Source organism: Diceros bicornis, chromosome 2 (assembly GCF_020826845.1).
Source record: "Diceros bicornis minor isolate mBicDic1 chromosome 2, mDicBic1.mat.cur, whole genome shotgun sequence".
Classification (NCBI taxonomy): Eukaryota; Metazoa; Chordata; class Mammalia; order Perissodactyla; family Rhinocerotidae; genus Diceros; species Diceros bicornis.
The window spans coordinates 9,001,992-9,024,290 of NC_080741.1; positions in this window are offsets into that span (position 1 = coordinate 9,001,992).

The following is a 22,299-nucleotide window of genomic DNA, read 5'->3' on the forward strand; positions in this document are numbered from 1 at the left end:
TAGAAACAGAATTGAAAGAGAGGAAGAGTGATATATACAGGTAGCTAAACAGCAAACCATCAGTTTGAACTCAGGCCCACCCAGTTCCAGAGATCATAATATTAATCTCTGAAGTCTGTGAGATTATTACAATGTCAGAGTCATTTCACACTTTCTAAGATATCTCTAGTATTTATATGCTATATACTTGTTATAGGGCCTATGTATGCTTATTTTTTAAGACTTTATTTTTTTAGAGCAGTTTTAGGTTTACAATAAAATTGAGAGGAAAGCATGGAGAGCTCCAATATGCCCCCTGCTGCCACACATACATAGCTGCCCCCCTTATGAACATCACTCACCAGAACGGGACATTTTTTACCAAGAATAAACCTACATTGGTACACCATAGGCACTCAAAGTCCGTAGTTTACCTAAGGATCCAATCTTGGTGTTGTACATTCAATGAGCATGGACAAATGTATAATGACATATATTCATCATTATAATATCACACAGGTATTTTCTTTGCCCTAAAAATCCTTTGTGCTCTGCCTATTCATTTCTTCTCCACCCCCTCATGATTCCCTGGCAACCACTGATCTTTTTATTGTCTCCATAGTTTTGACTTTTCCAGAATGTCGCATAGGTAAACCATACAGTACGTAGCCTTCTAGATTGGCTTCCTTCACTTAGTAATATGCACTTAAGTTTCCTTCATACCCTTTCATGGCTTGATAGCTCATTTGTTTTTAGCACCAAATAATATTTCTAAGTCTTTTTGTACCACTTTATTTATCTGTTCATCTACTGAAGGACATCTTCGTTGCTTCCAAGTTTAGGCAATTATGAATAAAGCTGCTATACACATCTGTGTGCAGGTTATTATATGGATATAAGTTTTCAACTCCTTTGGGTAAATACCAGGGAGCGTTATTGCTAGATTATATGGTAAAGGTATGTTTAGTTTTGATTTTAGATCTTCTTTTCTAACATATGTGTTCAATGCTATAAATTTCCCTCTAAGCACTGTTTTTGCTGTATCCCACAAATTTTGATAAATTGTGTATTTATTTTCATTTTGTTCAAAATATTTTTAAGTTTCTCTTGAGATTCCTTCTTTGACACATGTATTATTTAGAGGTGTGTTGCTTAATCTCCATATATTTTGAGATTTTCCAGTTATCTTTGTTATTGATTTCTAGATTAATTCCACTGTGGTCTGAGAGCAGACATTGTATGACTTCTATTTTTTTTTAGTTTGTTGTGTGTGTTTTATGGCCTAAAATGTGATCTATCTTGGTCAATGTTCTATGTGAGCTTGAGAAAAATGTGAATTCTGCTGCTGACGGATAAGTAGTCTGTAGATGTCAATTATATCCAGTTGAGTGGTGGTGTTGTTGACTTCAACTATGTCTCCACTGATTTTCTGTCTACTGGATCTGTCCATTTTGAGAGAGAGGTGTTGAAGTCTCCAACTATGATAGGAAAACATGTTTCTTCTTGTTGTTCTAGCAGTTTTTGCCTCATGTAGTTTGATGCCTTGTTGTTAGGTGCATACAGGTTAAAAATTGTTATGACGTCTTGGAGAATTGACCCTTTATCATCACATAATGCCCTTCTTTATCCATGACAACTTTCCTTAGTTTTAAGTTTGCACTGCCTGAAATTAATATGGCTACTCCTGCTTTCTTTTGATTAATTTTAACATGGTATGCTTTTCTCCATCCATTTACTTTTACTCTATATGTATCTTTATATTTAAGTTGGGTCTCTTGTAAACAACATATGCTTGTGTAATGTTTTTGGATCCTACCCTAGCACTGGTTCCTGCAGTGGTTTCTGTTCCTGTCTGTCTGCTCCAGTAAGCCACCACTCCCTGCATTCACTTGTCTCCCCAGTCTTGGGGGTAGCAATTTGCTCTGTGTCCTCCCCTCTCTTATGGATCCAAGAAAACTTGTTGATTGTTCAGTCTATCCAGGTTTTTACCTGTTCTTAGGATGGAATGGTGACTTCCAAGATCTTTACATGCAGAAACAGAAACCACTATATCCTTATTTTTAATCAAGAGTATTAATTCCACAAATTTTGCTTTTTTGGTCAGAGGAGTGTCCTGATTTTGATGCAAAGGATATGGTCCTAAAAGTCTAAATATTACTGAGAAATACAGTTAATTGTAAATTATGGCTTTGCTATTGTTGGATTATACTTTACACCAAATACTTAGTATCATGTTGTACATAACGGAACCATTATTGTAGTCACAGTTTTTACTCAAATAGGATTTTATTTTGAGAAAAATGACAAAATTTTATTCACTGATTCAGTAGATATTTGTTGATTATCTACTAGAGAGCTCTTCTATGTAAATTCATGAACTCATCCAGTTTTTTTAAATTGAATTTTCACTATAAATTAGTTACTCTAGTACCTACTAGAGTCGCTGTCTACTTAGTCATTGTCAAAAGAGAATAAGAAAGATATGAGTCCTGCTTAATGAATATTGTATTTTAGTATGGCCTATTTTTATAGACACTAAACAAATAAGTACTAAGAGGAACCTGGGCTCTATGGGATGTTGAACAATTCAGTGCTCTGGGAAGTTTTTGCACTTCCCAAAGGGGAGAAATGTGTTGTAGGAAGAGAGAACAGCATGATATGACAGACCAGGCCAAAGAGGTGAGCAAGAGTCTGGTGTTTTAGAGGAACTGAATAACATTCCATGTGGACAGAGCAGGGCAAAGGGAGGCATGGCTCTCCAGCCAGAGAAAAGAGTGGAGCAGACAAATGCCAGAACTTGGAGGAACTCAGGAGACAAGGTAAGTATTTTAGACTCATATTAACCTCAGAGGGAAGATAGAAGGATTGCAAGCAGCATAGCCATGTGTTGAGATGTGTGTAAAGTCACACAACCTGCACTGTGGTCAAGAGATTACAGAACGGCAGTTTTGGCTAAAGGAGTCTGTGGGAAGGCTATTAAGAGTAAACTAGGTGAGAAATGATGGTGGCTTTCAGATAGGAGGTTGACAATGGAGATTGAGAGATATGGCAAAATTTAAGAGACAGAAGTGGTTTTTGACAAGTTTATAAACATATATTATATATATAATATATATATAATATATAGAATATACATAATATATTGTAGCTGTGGAGTTAGGGGGAGAGGAAAGAGCAGCAAGAGATGATTCAGGATTTTAGCTTGCATAACTGGATGAATTGAAATAACAGTTAATATTTGTTGACCACATACTGTTTGCCATGCAGTATTCTAAGTGATTTAGACATATTAACTAATTTTAAAAAATCACAACAATCATTTGAGAAAGGTGTTATTAGTATCCTCATTTTACAGATAAGAAATGTACAGCGTAGAGATTGTTCAAGATTGCACACTTAGTATAAATAGCAGAGCCTGAATACCTGGCACCCTCAGAGCCCAACCATTTAATCATTTTGCTCTTCTGTCTAGATTGCTGCGATATTTACTGAGACAGAGACACTGGAGAAGGATTTAATTTGGATTTCAGAGAGAAAGATGATTTCCATTTAGGACTTGATTTTAAAGAGCCTATGATACACCAAACGGAAATTTCCCGTATATGCCTCAGTTGTGTAAGTCTATAATTCAGGAAAGAGCTGTGGCTGGGAGATTTAGATTGGAGAGTTTTCAGTAAACAGATGGACACTGAAGTCACAGAAGTAAATGTAATTGTCAAAGTGAGAGGAGGAGATGGAAGTTGTGTATCATTCTCCTATTTATGGGTTTTAAAGAGGATATAAATATGTAAGACATAATCCCCTTGCAAACTTCTGTCTCATGGGAGAAACATATGACTAAACTGACAATTACAATATGGAGTCATAAGTGCTAAATCAGAAGGCAGAAGCATTAAGGATAATTTATCTCTTGTAAGAGAAGGTCATGGGCCATGAAACTACTTCCTAGAGGCTGCAATACCTGAGCTAAGTCTGGAATGATGGCTTGGAGTAAATCAGGTGAAGAAGAAAGGTAAACATCAGTTTACCTGTACCTGGGCAGTAGATGTTTTGGTGTGTAAGCAAACCAAGAAAAGGCAGTGACAACAACCCAGACATGGATGCCACTGGGTTAGCATAGCTGAACTGTGGGTGTGTGGAAGGAAAGTGTTGGGAGATAGGCTGGGGGAGGGGGCCAGCCAACAGAAAGCCTTGCAAGTTATAACTTCTGTCTACCCTTCATCCAGCATATGCTTTGACAATACAGGCGAATTTCTTATGTAAATGTGAATACCAGAATGTTTCAGATAACCCCTATATATTTCATTCCTGTATTCAGATGAACTGGGGAGTAAGTCACAATTTCATGCTCAAATAAGCAAACAAAAGAGCCTATTTTCTTCCACATTTTATAGAACTTTTTACTTGCTATCCCTGAATTTTACCACTAAAAATATTGCCATGGCAGAAAGAGTTAAAAAAGCAGTGTGCAGGAAACAAGATGTCAATTTTTTTTCATTAAATGAATATTTCCACACTGCTTGTTCTTCCAGCTTTTAAATTCCGTTGTCATAACCTGCTCTTCCTAGAGCCACCCCTACCTGATAACTGGAAATCCCGGTGAGCAGAAAGCAGTTTGTTCACATGTATAAATGTGTAAAGGAATCCAACCATAGCATTGCTGGCTACCTAACACCTTTCAAGGTAAATTCCAGATATTGTCACAATAACAATCCACATGTTATTTCTTTAAAAAACAGATTTCTCAAAATTGTAATCTAACGTATTCTCAAGCTTTGTTGAAACAAGCTTACCAAAATGGTAAAGCTTACCTCACAAATACCTGAAAAGCCAAGTACATCGTTTATTTATTATGACTTTTCATCGCATTTTCTAATATTCTAAATCATGATCAAGTAACATGATCCCCATCAAATTGGCAATGGTATTTGAAAAAGTATATTTTAACAGAAAAAACAATTCTGGATGGAGCATAAGAAAAAAAATGAAATATCTGTTTATTATATGAGTTTGCAAAATTATGACTGTCATTAGCAAGCATAATTTATGAGATTGTTTTCATTTATGCTAATTTACTGCTAAAAGTGTTTTCTAACTTCTCATTTGGAATGTAACAGAGGATTTCAATATGATTGACACAGACTTTGTTCTCCCATCACCTCTCCTTGTTTTTCTCACGCATGTGTGTGTTGTGCAATGTTCCCACGGAGTTGTTAATGAGCTATCAATTATTCCTGCAAATTGGAAGCAGCAACTAAAAATCTCCCTACCCAAGGTGTTAGTACACTGCCTTAAAATTGAATATGAAAACATTTGAATTTCAACACAAGTATATTAATCCTGGAGCCCAGACACATGACTTTAAAAATATTATTTTGTGCTTTAATGAAGTTATATAATCTTGGAGTCGGAGATTCCTTCATAGTGGGTGATTAGGTTGTATTTTATGGGGGAGTAGAGAGCTGTACATTACACATATACCTTTTGAGGCAAAAGATTGAAGCATTCTGCATTCCTCACAATGCAAAATAGTATTTTGGAAAGTGATGTAAATTTTAACAAAAAATGAGATATCTGACAGGCATATGCGTATGAAGGGTGTACAATAATGCGTCTCTTCAATTCAACAGTGAGTAACCTCAGAGCATAAATATAGCTGATGAGGGGGATCTCCTTCTTTCTAGAACCGTTCCATTTTGAAATTCATCTCTTTTTCTTCTGCACAGACTCCTATAATATATTGTGTGAAGATATTACTAGTAATATTTGGTGCAGGTTTCTGATGTTACTCCCTCTCATTAAATCTTGCTTCCCTCCCCGTCTCCTTGCCAGAATTTGATCACAGTCAGAAGGAAAGGAGAAAAAGGTCCACAACAGCTGATACTGCTTCAGTCCTTACTCGATGTCAAACTCTGTTTTAGCCCTTTTTGTTAATCATTACAGCAGACCCTGGTCATGCAGGTATTATTATCCTGGCTTAAAGATGAGGAGACACAAGGTCATTCACGAAACTACTAAGCGACAGAATCAGGGTTTTCACCTTGGCAGTCTTGCTCTGGGCCATAGTTTTCCATTTAGCCTGCACTTTGTGTTCCTTTCCTTAGACAGGAATCCTAGAGAGCAGTCCTTGGTGGGGAAGGGATGGCTTCAATGAGGAAGGGGATTTTTTTGTGAGCATTTGAGTAAAGATGGTCAGAACCACGTTCAGCATTTAAAGGTACTGGACAGAAAAGGAAAAAAAGGAGAGTTCTGAGAGAGAGTGTGATATTTTGTGACTGCTTGTGATATTCTAGACATGCAAATAAAAGAGACTGTGGTTATTTTGATGTGACTTTGGTTCTATGGTTTTTGTTCTAATCATGAAAATGTTCCCATAGTGAATCATGGGAGTTATGGCTTAATAAGCATGACATTCTCACAGATCATGCCATGTCTTCATCACTGGAGGCCCCAAGATTTTTCCAGAGCATATTCTCCCTCTCAAAAGGGGAGCTTTTTCAAGCCTATAAAATCCTGCCTCCCTATAAGAAAAAATATATATATTTTTTTTCCACAGCACATTTTGTTGTTTTTTTTCCTTTGTTCACAATAAAACATTTTAATCATTATGAGCTCCAAGTAAAACTGCTACTTCCTGCCACGTATCCAGGCCTGGAGGGAGTTGCAATAACGCCCTGGCTTGCTGACAGAGATTCTCAGCATGCAGGCCCCACACACAACACACAGGCTCCCGCAGCTGAAGAGAGCAACCCCGGCAAAGCCATCAGAGGAGCAAGCTAAAAAGTGAGTTCTCAGTGCTGGAAGAGAATTCCACTTCCGTCAAAGAACTGATAATTAATGCCATCGTTTCTCCCAATTCTTTTACTTCAGCAATGATCAGCATTCCGAGTGTCTCCACTTGGAGGACTTTTATCATCCACACGCTAGGCAGTGTGCTGGTAAATGTTTAATAACCGTTTCCTATATATCGTTATAAATATATGTGTATATGTTATATATATAATATAAATATTTATATTATATGTATTAAATAAATATAATTATTATATATAAATACATAATATAATATAAATATATATATAATGTATACATGTTTATTAACTTTACTCATCTATAGGAGATGTAGCACACAATTTATAAATAATAAAAAATACACAACAATCTTTATTATACATTCTGTATCACCATTGACTCTTGCAGAGTGTGTTTGTTGATTTTTGTTACACTCTTGTATCTCCAGCCAACTATGTTTGCAATTGTTGAAAGAGTGAAGTCTCAAAATATATGTTGGATATTGGCTGATATTTTTGTTTACATTAATAAGTAGGACAAAAATGAAACAGAGACAGACATGTCAGAACTGTACTCATTTGTAACGATATGTGTGACTTCTCTGCTAAATTGGATAATGGCTTTGAAAAAGTGGAAAAATATTTTCAGAATTTTTGTAATGTTCACAATTTAATGGCCACAGATGCAACAAACTTAAGTTTAATCTACATTATTAACAGTTTTTCTATCACCTTTATAAGCCTAGAAAATCTACAAAACAATAAGGAAAGTTTTGATTTATAGCATTTGACAATTTCCATGGAGTAAATATTACCACCAAGGTCAATTTTTAAGCTGTTAGTGTAATGTTACTGAATGCAGAGTTGGGAAGAGATGTTCAGAAAAAAAACTATTATATAATTTTTAAACCTTACAGATACAATAGAGGTAAATAATCTCAAGGGCAGAGGTAATAGTAAAAACTGGACATCCATATGCAAAAAACAATGAAACTCTACCCTTGCCTTTCACTATATAATCCATATTAAATGGATCATAGAGCTAAATTTGAAAGCTAAACTACAAAAGCTCTGGAAGAAAACATAGAAGAAACTACTGGCCTGGGTGACCAAGAATAAGAAGAGATTTCTTAGATACAACAGAAAACATTGGACAATAAAAATGGATAATTCAATAATCGCTAAATTGAACTTCATAAAAATTTAGAACATTTGCTTTTCAAAAGACACCGTTAAGAAAATAAAAAGAAATGTCATAGACTGGGAGAAAATATTCACAGAAAAATGTATCTAGTAAACAACTTTTGCAACTCAATGAAGAGATGACAAACAACCCAACTCTTTAAATTAACAAATTAAAAACTTTTTAAATTAACAAATGTTAATTAAATTAACAAATTTTTTAAATTAACAAACAGATACTTCACAAAATAAGATATATGAATGTCTATATGAGCAGACAATAAGCACATGAAAAGAATTCAATGTCATTAATCATTAGGAAAATACATTAAAAACCCAGTGAAATACCGTCTCACACTCACTAAAGTCATGAAAAATAAAAAAAAGACTGAAAATGTCAATTGTTGATAAGGATGTAGAGGAATTAAAACACTTATACATCGCTGGAAGGAATGAAAGATAGTACAATCACTTTGAAAAACAGTTTGGCAGTTTCATATAAAGTCAAATATATGCTTACCATATTATCTAGAAATCCTGCTTCTAAGTATTTATACAAGGAAAGTGAAAACATGTTCAAAGAAAGAACTGTAGCAGGTTGTTTATAGCAGTTTTACTTATAATAAACAAAAAACTGAAAACCCACATGCCCATCAACAGGTGAATGGGTAAACAAATTGTGGACTCTCCAAAGAATGGAATACTACTTAACAATAAAAAGGAATGAACTACTGATACACACAACAGCGTGAATGATTCATAACAGCATTATACTAAGTGAATGAAGCAGATGGAAAAGACTACATACTATCTGATTCCATCAGAATCAGAATTGACATGAGGTAAATGGTCTATAGCTTGAGTATGGTGGTATTTACATGACCGTATACATTTCTTAAAACTCATCCAATTGTACACATATTTGGTGAATTTCATTTATGTAAATTATAGGTCAGTAAAACTGAGTAAAGTATATTTCTAAAATGAATTCTGAGGGAATATGCAAAAATAATAGTACTTATCTTTGTGTGATTATAGCTTTTTAAAACTTTTTGTCTTACAAATTTTTCTGTCATGCTTCTATGTTACCTAAATAAGAAATGATTAAAAATGATCAAACACTATTATTTAAATAAAAGTGACGTGTAGTACTGTAGAATGCTTTATTTAGAAGTTCCACATGCTTAACTTACTATATTCTTAGAAAACAACCAGGAAAATCTGAATCGTAAGAGCTGCTACAAGTATGTAGTTGATAACACCCACGTGCAATACTGCTGTCTAGGCATCTCACCTTCAGAAAAGATGTAAGTTTGAGAGAATCACACACGTTTTAGCATTTACTGAGTATCTTTTATTTTGGAAGATTTATTGTAACATATGCCAAGTTAATATCACTTAATGAGTCACCAGAATGTGACTGAAATCATTCTTATCCAGTCTTTCAAAAATGTTTAACGTTTAGACATTAAAAACTAAAATCTCGTCCTCTTGAAAAAGAAAGTAAAATAAAGAAATACAGTAAGAGAATAAAATAAGAAGCCAATCCATAGCTTTGGTTACAATTTTGAAAATTTTACACATATATTACACATATATATATACACACAGACACATATGTGTTCATGCACACAAATATATTTTGTATGTAATATTGTCTAAACTTTAAAATTATTCATGTTTTAGGAAATACTTGAATATCATATGAAAATACCATTTAATAACTGCATTATATTCCATTATATGGAGGCAACTTAATGCAACAATTGTTGTACTGTAGCACATATTTTTCTATTGTAATTAATTTTACCATAAACCTGTTTTTGCACAAGTATTTGCCTAAATTTTTGATGTAGCATTTATAAAATTATGACTCCTGCCCCACCCTCCCAGTCCATTTCTGCTCTGATCGTCCTTTAAGGAAGCACACCCTAAAAGGAAATTTAATCTTTACTAATTTCTCTCTCAAATTTTGAGGGGGGTAGGGCAAGAGTCATTCTTGTCCATGATAATCCTTATTATGCTCATATTAATTTCCATTTTCTGGTACCTCCAAATTACCAGCAGTCTCTCTTTTTCCTATTTCATCAAATCTTGTTCAATTGCACAATTCTCCTAAATGGAAATTATCTAAAATAGTAGTTCTCAATCTATACTGCACTTTAGAATCCCTGGGGAACTTTTCAAATATTCAAATTCCTAGACCCTAACCACAAAGACTCTAACTTAATTGGTCTTGGGTGAGTCCCAGGCACTGGTAGTTTTTAAAGCCCTCCAGAGGATTCTGCTACTAATATGCAATCTGGATTGAAAACCACTGCTGCAGATGGTTCCCTAGGCTGAGACTGGAGCCTGTTTATCTCTTCCAGCTGGGTCCACAATTCTCGGGCTATATTTAATCATGTCTCTAACTTTTATAGTTTCCCAAAACTACCCCAGCATCTTAATTTTGAGTTTCACAGCAAGTCTTTGTTGTTGACTAACAGATTTTCCTCCTTTCTCTTCTGCAGTCACAGATTCGATAACTACAGAATTTTCATTGGGTCCTAGCAGGAGCAATTTTCTATTTATATTATCATTACATAAACTCGGTTTTATAGACTTCTGAGCCCCAAGGCAGGTGTGTTTAACCTAGACTACTTTCCAAGAGACTACATGGGTTCTGCCAGTTTCAGGCGATGGAATTCCGGATCTTCTGCTTCTGTGTGAACTCTTTCCCAAGATTTTTGTTCTCTCTTCCTACAATAGCCCTCTTCCACTTTACAAACAAAAAGAATAGCCCTCTGTCTCCCAAATCTTACAATATCGCACATCTCTGGGGATAAAACCTCCAGTGCTCTAAACTTCTCGTCTGGGTGAAGACTTCTGTAGTGAGTAATCAGAGGACTATAAGCCACACAGGGCCTTCTGTCTTCTATGTTGTTAAATATATGTGATATGCATGAAACATGCCACAAGAAAGGATATTTTAGCCCATACTGAGAAGGACTGAAATCAAATATATTGTAGAATATGGGCATTGGGAGTAACAGCAGTTTTCTTTTAACTATCTCACTTCTTCTGTCCCATGACTATTGTGAAAGAAAGCACAACTCTGGAGGGATAGGCTGGTGAGAGAGATTTTTGTAAGAGTCATAAGAGATATGCTAAATATGGCCTTTTCACATAATAAAACCTAGGACTTGCCATTAGCTGGAAAGCAAAGCATCTTTAATCAGTTGAAGAAATGCAGCTTAGTCATTTGATGTCTTTTTTATTTTCCTTTTTCAATTTCATACCTCCCCAAAATTGTCAAAGTTGAATCACTGAATAAGAGGTCACTACAAGGGAGGTGTTGTCCCTTCTTTGATTTTGCTTTTGCCCTTGAAAATAATTTTAATAGAAAACTAGATAACTTTTGGCAAATAACTTCAACGGAATTGAAAAACTTGAAGAACATTGCTATGACTGAACTCTCTCATTTCCATCTTGGTGTTTACTCAGCATTTACATCTATAAAAACAAAAATATGGAAATAGAATTGATGCTTAATTCTGTCTCATTCTAGAAATAAATTCATGTATCTGCAGATGAAGGAATTACTGTTTTTAAAAAACCCTAACCCTAGTCCCTTCCTTCAGGAATAGATTCCCAATAACATTTTGATTTTGCTTCGAAATTTTAATTTTGTTTCATAACTATTCATCAAATTACATACTGTATGCTATATATGTTGATTTTTATTATTTATATGCTGATAATATTTGTAATGAATAAGAAGGGGCATACTGTTTTTAAATATTCTTTAAGGATGTATGCAAGCAAAAAAAAAAAAAAATGCAGAGACCACTCCTGTGGCCACATTTTACAGTGCATAGCAGATGGTCTGCAGTCACGATTTTGACTAGAAATCAGAAGACAAAGGCAGAGCACTTGTTTTCCTGGCTGATTATGGGCAGTTATGAACTCAGCATAAAAATCCCAATCACATAACACCCTGTGAGTCCACAACAATTCCTCGAGGCAGGACGTGCCTAAAAGCTGGACTCTACAGCAACTTTTTTCTGACTCCTATGATGATCTCTGAGGAATGTTCTCATCATGATTCCAATGCCTCTTGTCCCGTTCACAGCATGACACTATACTTGCTGTCATGGTGAGAGTTTGAGGCACTCAGCAGTGTCCCAGTGGTTCTGAATCCTGACTGTGGCCAGCTCCACAGCAGCATCAAGGCTCTGGAGCTTCCTAGCCACCCTGCTGAACAGATCAGAGCCTGGAACGAGTCTGCATCCACCAACTCTCTCTTCAGGGGAAATATGGACGACTTTTTGAGGAATTGCCTTTCCACTGAGGCTTTCACTAGGAGGCGTTGTAGACTTCTTCAGTCTGACTAACTTACGCACAGCTGCTTCTGCTTGGTGTTGCAGAAGGAAGATCCAGTCCCCACCAGTCAGGCCGTAATTCCACTCTCAGGGTGGCCCTATGATGTTTCTTCTGGATTTCCAGAGGTGCTCCAGGAGTCATCTTAGCTCGTGATGTGTCAACTTTTGTCCCTTCACATTGAAGTAATTATTGTGGCTGTCCTGCTGAAATGCACTCAGTTATAGGCTGATGATTGTCATCTATTTCCTGAGATAGCTATCCAGAAAAAGGACTACAGGACTAAACGGGAGGGACACTTTTAAGACTCTTAAGACTCTTGTGTTGATGGCCGTAAAGAAAGCCACATGCAGGCCTGGCCTCATGGTCTCTGTGGAGCTCAGGCTTAGCCAGATGCCAGCACCATCCTTATCAGATTGCACTTTGTACTTCTGAAAAATAGTATCTTCACTTCCCTGTCCCTGGGAAAAGAAGTCCCTCTGTTATTTGGCAAACACTTCTGGTACTGAACTATTTACAGAATTGCTGAATTAACCTCCTGTTCTCCCTCATGCTTCAGGTGTCTAAATCTCAGAAATCAGCTAGTGTTGGGTAAAAGGGTGGAGAAAACCATTATCTGAACAAACAGGGATGCAGCCAATTTCCTCAAGTGAAATGAGATGATCCTTAGTGGAGCTTTGTCAGCCAGTGACCCCCCCTGAGCAGCAATGTCCTGGAGGGAGGTAAACGTGCCCACCCCACGACCCCTCTGACTCCCCACGGCAGAGCCAGCGGGCCTGCTGATTTTGCTCTAGATAAGTTCAGGATTGTGAAACATCAAATGTGCAACATACTGTCTTTGACTATAAAAATACTGCTTTGTCTTCAGTAGCAATGAAGAATAGTGTTACTAAACAATACGTCTGCCTGCTTACAAAATTAATAAATAAAAACAGAAACATAATCCCCACGCACAACTCTCAGCAAATTGTCTGTGATATCACTTATTAATACTATAATATGTAATCAAGCACTTCGAAATGTCTTTTTGGTTATTATTTACAAATCTGAGGGGAAGAAAGTGGTAATTTGTGACTGTTTTAGTATGTGATTGCTACTGAAATTTATCAGACTTTCATAGCCATTGGTATTTATGAGTATTAGTTGTCTTTTTATTATTGATCTTTTAGGGATTCTTCTAATTGACTTATTTGACTTTTAAAATTATGCCTTTGGCTAATTGCTTCTTTATTTCATTAATATTTGGAAGCAGCTCTTGAATTTATTTAGTAGTTCTACTTTTTTTGTTTTCTTCTTTATTCATTTCTTCTTTTAAATTTCTAATTTAGAATTATTTCTGCAATTCTTAGCCTTATTTTGTTCTATTTCTTAAAATATCTAGAATTCAAAACTTAATAAAATTATTTTATATATGACAATGATATAGGCAATTAAGTCCTAATTTTTCTCTAGTTACTGTGTCTATGATGCATTCAGTATGTTTTAATGTGTAGTATTTTATGAGAATTTTCTGTTAGTTGGTTTTGATGTTCCTTTGACTTCAGTTAAGCGTGATTTTCAATTTTTTACTTAATTTCCAGATATTACATTTTTTTATTCTGTAATAAATTTCTACTTTTGCTGAATAATGATCTGAGAATACTTTAGTAGAAAGAAGAAATAAAATTTAAAATAAGCATTTATTTAATTAAAAAACAAAAAAATAGTAGAACTAACAACAAAGGAAAAAATAGGAAACACAGAGCTTATATGTGGCGGGCAGACTAACTTACTCAAGAAAAAGGGAGAGAACACAAATAAGTAAAATACCAAATATTAAGGGAAAAGTAATCTCAGTTACCAGAGAAACCACTCTATGAATTAAAATTTGCTCAACTCCATGCAGTTAAAATGAAAAAAAGAACTTAGATTCATTGGATGTTATTTTATAAAAATATAATTCACCTAAAACAACTCCAAATTGTAAAGAAAATAGAAACTTATTACTATAGAAGAAATGCAGAATATTGTCAAAACCACTATTCTCCCTAGAAACACTGAACCAAGGTAATTCCTCACAGGAAATCTACCAAAATCAAATCTTTAAAATACAGATAAGTATAAGCCCACTTAAAAATGTCCAGAATAATATTGAAAAGAAGAAGAGAAAGTCTCTTATTTTTATTTTTATTAAAAAAATGTTTGCAAAAACAGAAAAAATATACAGATCAATTTCAAACAATATTCAAAAATCCTTTAAAATATTAGTAAAACAAAATAGTAAGGAAATACTGGATACATTCTCGTTAAATTACGAATAAAAAATAAAGGATGCATACTGTTGTTTAATGTTTTTTCTAAAAGTGCTGACCACCATAATTAGAAAAAAGAAAGACTGTAGAGATATAAAAATATAAAGATGGGTTAATAAAATTGTTTTTGGAGATTATATTCTTGGGTAATTAGAAGATCCAAGATAATTGATTGGGAAATGGTACTTATGGTGGTAGTCGAACAGGGTTCAATTGATCAAGAAGACTCACGCGACCCAAAATGGCAAAACTTATGATTCTATGGTATAGTGAAGGAAAAAGATATAATACAGCAGTAGCGGTAAAGTAAGGCTATGCATAGCAGCCCAAGGGTGCCTCATAACAAAGGGTTCAGCAAGGCCAGATAGAACCTCCCCTTATCTTCCCTCCGGAAGGGCCACAGGGAAGTACTCTGTCTCTCAGATTAGCAACTACTGCTTGTGCCCAAAACGTCTCAAAAGTAATACAATAGCACAAACATACAGATATTATAATCTACTAATGTTTAAATCTGACTGGTAGACAAAAGATAACAAAGTTTAACCAATGAATTATAAGGAAATAATTGGCATGGCATGATAAACTGCACATCTGGGTGGATGCAGATGAGATGAATATTATTCAACATATTTAAAGTAAAGATCAAATACGAAAGGTACTCAAGTTCAACTTTTGAAGTGTCTCTCAAAAATAATACAGAATCATATTATGGCATAAGAGGAAATAACTTTAGAGGCCCTCTTTTTCAACTTTTTAATATTTCATTTGAGAAAATTGAGATCTACAACTCATAAAATTTACCCATATAGAAAATGCCAAGATTATGGCTGGACCATCATCCCCAGCAGGCTGTGGATGTGCAGAGCAGACACACTGAAATCATTTTTTAAAAAGTATATTGATTATTTTCATAATAAAATGTTTATTTCATAATGAAAGACTTTGTCTCATTCTTTATTTTTAATCTCTTAAAATCTCCTTTAACTCTATTATATGTATTTTAAAGAAAATAAAGCAATGTACTCAAAACTATATGCTCTAAATTCAGTTTCTAGGCCATGGAAGAACTTTATAATACTTCTATGTGTAAGTAATGGAATGTGAAGCAAAGGCAATTAACATTTATAATTATTATTTACAATAGAAAGAATGATGTGCCTTTCCCCTGATACATTGATTCAAAAATTCCACTAGTTTGTGAAAGGATGCATCTTCTCCTAAATATAAACATTTTTCTTTGAGATTTGGAAAACTAGGAAAAAAATTAAGTAGAGGAAACAAGAAAAAACTCATAAATCACCTAGATTTATAAAGAATCATATATTTGAATAATTAGAAGATTGAGGAATAATTGTCAGTTAAAATAATCATATGGAAAACGTCTCAGTGTTTGTGGCCGTCTCAAATCACATCAAATTTATCCCTACATTCACTTCACATTCCAAGTAAAAACCCGATAATTGGAACAATTTGTCTTTATTGCCCTTGCCTTTCTTTCCCATCTTCTTTTTATACCTGTCATAGGTCCTTCAGGATAAGAATGCTTCTTAAACGTTTATTAACTCTAGATTTGAACTCCTCTTCCACATAGCTTTATCTGATGCTTATTCAAGACCTTCCTTTGGATAATGACATTATTGCATGATAAAGAATATTAACTCTTTATCTCATCAGGAGTGTTGGTAATAATTTCTTAGTTGCATTTGAGTCAAATTCAATAGATAAATGTCCTGCTTTCCTGCCTAGGAAGTGAAAAAACAAATGACCTTCCCAAGTTTTAGATTTGTATACAAGTGTGCAAGATCAATAAACATGTCTGTATAGATTTTTTTTGTTGTTCATGGTATACTCATTCTTTTGGTGATCAGTGGTCTATGTTAAGTAAAGGATGTTAACATTTAGTGCTCTACTGAAAGGAGAGTTTCAATTTTGATCTGAGAAGGTAAGAGGAAAGGTGCTGTGGCTTTCACTTTTAGAAAAGAGATAATCTGTTTCTTCATTTTAATTCTCCTGCTGAGAAATAGAACAGCTGCCTTCATCATACTCACTGCATTTCCACCTTCCCATCCTCAGGGAGGAATAAAAATTCTTTTCAAATTTTTAGATCCATCTGTTTACTTTCTAGTTAGCATAAATAGGAAGAAAATGCCTACAGTTTTTAGCATTCTATTCATCCTAAGTTGGTAGTTTTTGTCTGTTGCTTCCCTGTTTGTTTTTGACTATTTGTTTTGTGTGTGACTACCACCATTTCCACATCATTCAGTTGGGTGAGTTTCATCTTGATAATTGTTTAAGTGACCATTATTATGTCTTCCCTTAATTAAGTGTTTAATTTCCAAATCCGTTGGTCAGTCAGTCATCAATATTCATTCATTTAATAATATTTATTGTATGGTAGGTACTCTACTGGGTCCTGGTTATAAAGAGTAAATGAAAAAGACATGGTCTCTGCCTTTGTGAGTTTTGAAGGAGTCAAATTATGGACTGAGGTAGAAAATAGAAGTGTTCCTTCTTTAAATAGGTAGGAGACAGTAAACACCTCTCTAAAGCAGCATTTAAGCTAAAGCTTAAAGAAAGAGAAATGATTTACCATTTGAAAGTAGAGAAAACTAGCAGGGAGAAGATCATCCCAGGAAGAGAGAAGAGCTTCACAAAGGCTCTGAGGTAAAGAAAGAAATGGAATATACAACAAACTCCAAGAAGATAATAATAGCTGGAGCTTGGTATCCTTGTGGGAATATGTTGCCAAGTGAGACTGGAGAACTGGACCAGGCTCAGGTCACATAGGGATTTTAGACTGTGGTTGGGCATTTCATTTTAAGGTGAGGAATGAGGATATCCAATTAAGTTAGTCTTAAGTCTTTGAGAAGATTAACTCTTTAAGAACACTATTTTTGCTTTAAATGGAGATTGGAAAATGATTTGGAGGGGGTAACAGTGGAAGACAAGAGTCCAAGTAGAAGGAAGTTTGTGGCCACCCATAAAAGCAGGATAGACTCCCACCCAAAATTTGCTTTGGATGTTAACACTGATGACTTCACACACGTACACCAAGAGGGTATAAAAAGCTTTAAATTACTCACATAAGGAGGATTTCTGGGAGAACAGTGTGGAACCCAAGCAGGTCTGAAAATGGCTTGAGAGAGCAATGAAAGGAGACTGGCTTGTCATTTTTATAGGGTGCAGTGGTAGGGCCAGGGTGAGGGTTCTTGTATGTGGTTCAAACTTCTCAGCAGTGCTGAAGGAGGAGGAGGAGGCAGAGAAGAAGGTATCTGGTATGACTTTACTTAATGTAACCAATCTAATATTTATGGATTTATGGAGCATGGCCCAGTGGAAAATGTTAGTATTTCCTATGCAATTGTGTTAAAATGGAGATATTTCATGACCCAAGTGGTTTTCTTAGTGTGAGACCACCTACATTATATAGAGACCTCATATGTAAAATCTTGGTCAAGGTACAGAGCAATAAAATAATATGACCAGGAAGGACCTGGGGAGCTGTACTGTCTGTCCAAGACTTCTTCATTCTTCTTTATTGTCTTGCAGTCAATTGCATCATTTGGATTATTAGCAAACTTTGATTCTGGGTAACATCTCTGATTCTTGTCAGTCTGATTTGACCACTCAGTTCCCTATTTTATCTCAACTATAACGTAGGTAGGTGCAAGAAGTGGTGAAAGCATGTTAGGTGGGAATATTGTAGAGAAGGCAGGCCATTTCTGGCAGAGGAACAAAAGATAATTACGTATTTTGGAACTGCAGACAGTTGACATTATTTGCATATAGAATCAATATTGAAGTGGCAGAAGAAGTTAGGAGAAGTTAGGGCTCCTCCAGGATCAGAAGCCTCATCCTTATGATATAATTGACGGGGTGACACTGTAAAATTTTAAGAAGAGGAATGAGAGTATCTGCTTTTCACTGAAAGAGAAACAAATTTTCCTGTATAATATTATGGGGTTGAATTCATATCATCACTTAGACACCACGCATTTAGTACTGCCAGAGGCAGAACCTCTGTAAGAAAATCACCTTGATAACTAGAATGGTGTAAGATTTCCATGTAAATTAGTTCTGTTTAATATGCTATCTACACCTTCTTTTTAATAATTTATTAGTTATTATAAGTAACTTTTTAAAATGTGAGATTATGGGACTTTGGAGGAAAAAAATTTTAAATGTGAGATTATTTGTGTAGAAGCAGTAACTTGAATATTAAACTAGAATTTTCAACGCATTGCCCAATAGCACTCCCTTACCTTTACTAATGAGAATCAAGTTAAAAGGCTTCTAGAGTATATTGTTAAGTAACCGGAATTAGTTTGAGATGAAAATAGTTTTCTTAAATTGTGGCTAATTATATGTACGTTGTTTCATTATGTCTACCTGGAAATGTTTTTAAAATGCTGATAGTTTGACTCCAACCTCAGAAATTCTGATTTAATCAAAGGTTAGGTGCCTGGTGACTCTCCAGGTGACTGTTGTGTGAAGATAGGTTTAGAGCAATTGATATATAGCATTTTACAATTATTAAAGATATATAGGATTTAAAAAATGTTATGCAAACAGATGTTTTAAAAATAGAATATTTTTAAATATATTGTTAGAGACTGTCAGCGATTTGTGCCATTCTGATAGCTATTAGAAAGACGGAGCTACTCAGCCAGACCACGCTCACCCTAAAGCAGCATAGCGACAATTTTACAGAAAGGCAAGTCAATTATAAATGAAATATCATAGTTGCAATACTTAAATAAAATAAGAGAATAACACAAACATCTAAATCATTATTTCTTTAATTGCTTTCCCAGGGGAATTTACCTATTATCTTATTCGTTATATGTTCTTTTCTTTTCTTTTTTTTTTGGTGAGGAAGATCAGCCCTGAGCTAACATCCGTGCTAATCCTCCTCTTTTTGCTGAGGAAGACCGGCCCTGAGCTAACATCTATTGCCAACCCTCCTCCTTTTTGTCCTTGAAGCCCCAGTAGATAGTTGTATGTCGTACTTGCACATCCTTCTAGTTGCTGTATGTGGGACGCGGCCTCAGCATGGCCGGAGAAGCGGTGCGTCGGTGCGCGCCCAGGATCCGAACCCTGGCCGCCAGTAGCAGAGGGCGCGCACTTAACCGCTAAGCCACGGGGCCGGCCCCTGTTATATGTTATGTTCTTTCCTCCCTAGAGTTGGTCTATTTTTACCTAAATTGTTTATAAACTGATTCAAAGGGGACAGATTAAGGGATTATTTTATGCAGTCAAAAAAGAAAGAAAGACTAATTTAAGCCCTAAAAATATTTATATCTACCATGTAATGTGAGAATTAATCTTATTTAATAAAGTTTTATCTACTCAAATTACTCAGGTAAGACTAAGAAATGTTAATGGGTCAATTATATTTATAATTTCTCATGGAGAAAGTACAAGTCTTTCTTCATGAGTGTGTTTTAATGGAAGTGTCCGGATTTTAATAACATTTGATTTTCTCTATTTTACGGCACTTTGAGTGTAGATATTGACCTTAGATGGCTTTCTTAAAAATAGTCTAAATTAAGCCCATTGTAACTGGCTTATGAGACATTCTAAAGAATTATGCTAAGTGTAGTAGGTCTAATAATGCCCCCCAAAATGCCCAAGCCCTAAGGCCCAGAACCTGTGAATATGCTACCTTAAATGTCAAGGGGGACTTTGCATACGTAATTAAGTTTAAGAACGTGGAGACGGAGTCAGCCCAAGTTAGCCAAGTGGGTCCCCTCTAACCATGTAAGTCCTTAAAAGAGGAGGGTCTTTGCTGTGATCAGAAAGAGACATGATGATAGACGGAGCCTCAGTGTAATGCCACATTGTTGGCTTAGCCGCTGGAGGAAGGGGGTCACAAGCCACGGAATGTGGGAGCCCTTTAGAAGATGGAAAGGACAAGGAAGGAGATTTTTCCCCCAGAGCCTCCCCGAAGGACACAGGCCTGCAACACCACGATTTTAGCCCAGTGACTCCCGTGTCAGACAACTCAACTACACAACTGTACGAACAAATTTGTATTGTTTTCAGCCACTAAGTTTGTGGGAATTTGTGGGAGCATCAATAGAAAAGTAATATACTAGGTAAAACAAAGATTAATCGTACCTTTCTGTTATCTCTTTGCTTTCTACTTTTGAAAGGAAACAGTACACTGCATATTTAACCTATGTATATATATCTTTAGTAGACATGGAGGAAGTGTTTATAAACAAATACAATATTCGTGAATTGTGTTTAATGGTTTCTTCTTTAAAGTTCCCCCAAATATCGGAATAGGTGAAATGGAACTGTTAAAAAGCTTATGCTTTCATAAACTGGGTCTCACTAAAGCTTTGAACAATAAAGTGCATACAAATCTTTCCTTAGCCATGCTGTGAAATGGGTGTCTCTTGCTCTTCTACAAACCAAATTTCAAGGCCAAGAATCATTAACACAATGTTAAATCCCTTGAACTGCCATTGAAACCCATTTTACGTTGAAGCATCCATTTGTCCTCAGGTCCAAACTCCAGGTAAGTGCTCCTCATATGGTGAGGACTTTTTTCACCTCTACGTACTTTCTTTACATAAGTCTAAAGCAGCACATTAAATAAAATTTCACATGCTGACTCTGTGAGGAGCATAGAATACCAAGAAGAAGGTTGAGTCAAACAGTCTTCCAAGAAGGAAGACAGTCTTTTCTTCATTCTTTACTCACAGGTTACTGATTCTAAGTTTTTTACCATCTTTACAGCTTTTCTCCACTTGGTCAAATAATATTTGTTAATTATATTTTGATTACAGTGCACTTTGTTAAACAAAATTGAATCTCCTTTAGCACTTCCATTTACTCAACACATATTCATTGAACTTCTACTATATGGGAGCTTCTGTTTTAGGCACTGGGGACAGATAGATCCTTTAAGAAAAAAGAGAAAAATTCCTTCCATTATGGAACTTTACATCTTAATGAGTAGAAATAGACAGGAAGCCAATACGTAAGTGAAATATCTGTTTAAGGTGAGATGAAAGCTATGGAGAAAAATAAAGTAAGAAGAAGGGCTAAGGAATGCTGGAGGAGGGGTGGTTGGAATTCCAAATACAGTGATCAGGGAATTCCCCACTGAGAAGGTGACATCTGAGCAAAGATGTGAAAGAGATGAGGGAAGGAGCTAGGTAGATTCTGAAGAGCATTTCAAGGAGAGGGAGTGGCAGCTGCAAGAGGCTGAGGCATGAGTGAATATTTCTGGAGACTTCCCGGAACATCAAAGAGCCAGAGTGGTCCAAGCAGAGGGAGAGCTGAGAGCAGTGGTGAGAGCCAAGGCTGACTGATCATGAAAGTCACGGAAGGGAAGCTTCCAAGGCTCTCACTTGACGGCCCTTTCCAAGACTGGAAGGGGCCCTAGAAAAGTCTTCTCAGTATTATATGTTCTGTGATGCTGTTCAGTGTGTCATCTTTTTTAAATTGGTAAATTGTTGTGATTTCTGATCTCATTCTGAAGAGATATATTCCCTTTTGTTTCTAAATTTGTATTTGAAATTGGTTATACTGATACTTAAAGAAAATATTCAGTTCCCACAAAATCTGGGAACTCCTGTCCAGGAGATGATAGCCCAGAGATGGGAAGGGTTAGGGGAGGTGGAGGGAGGAGATGAGGAAGAGGCAGGTACCTACTTTCAAACGCTCAGCTTAGCACATCACGT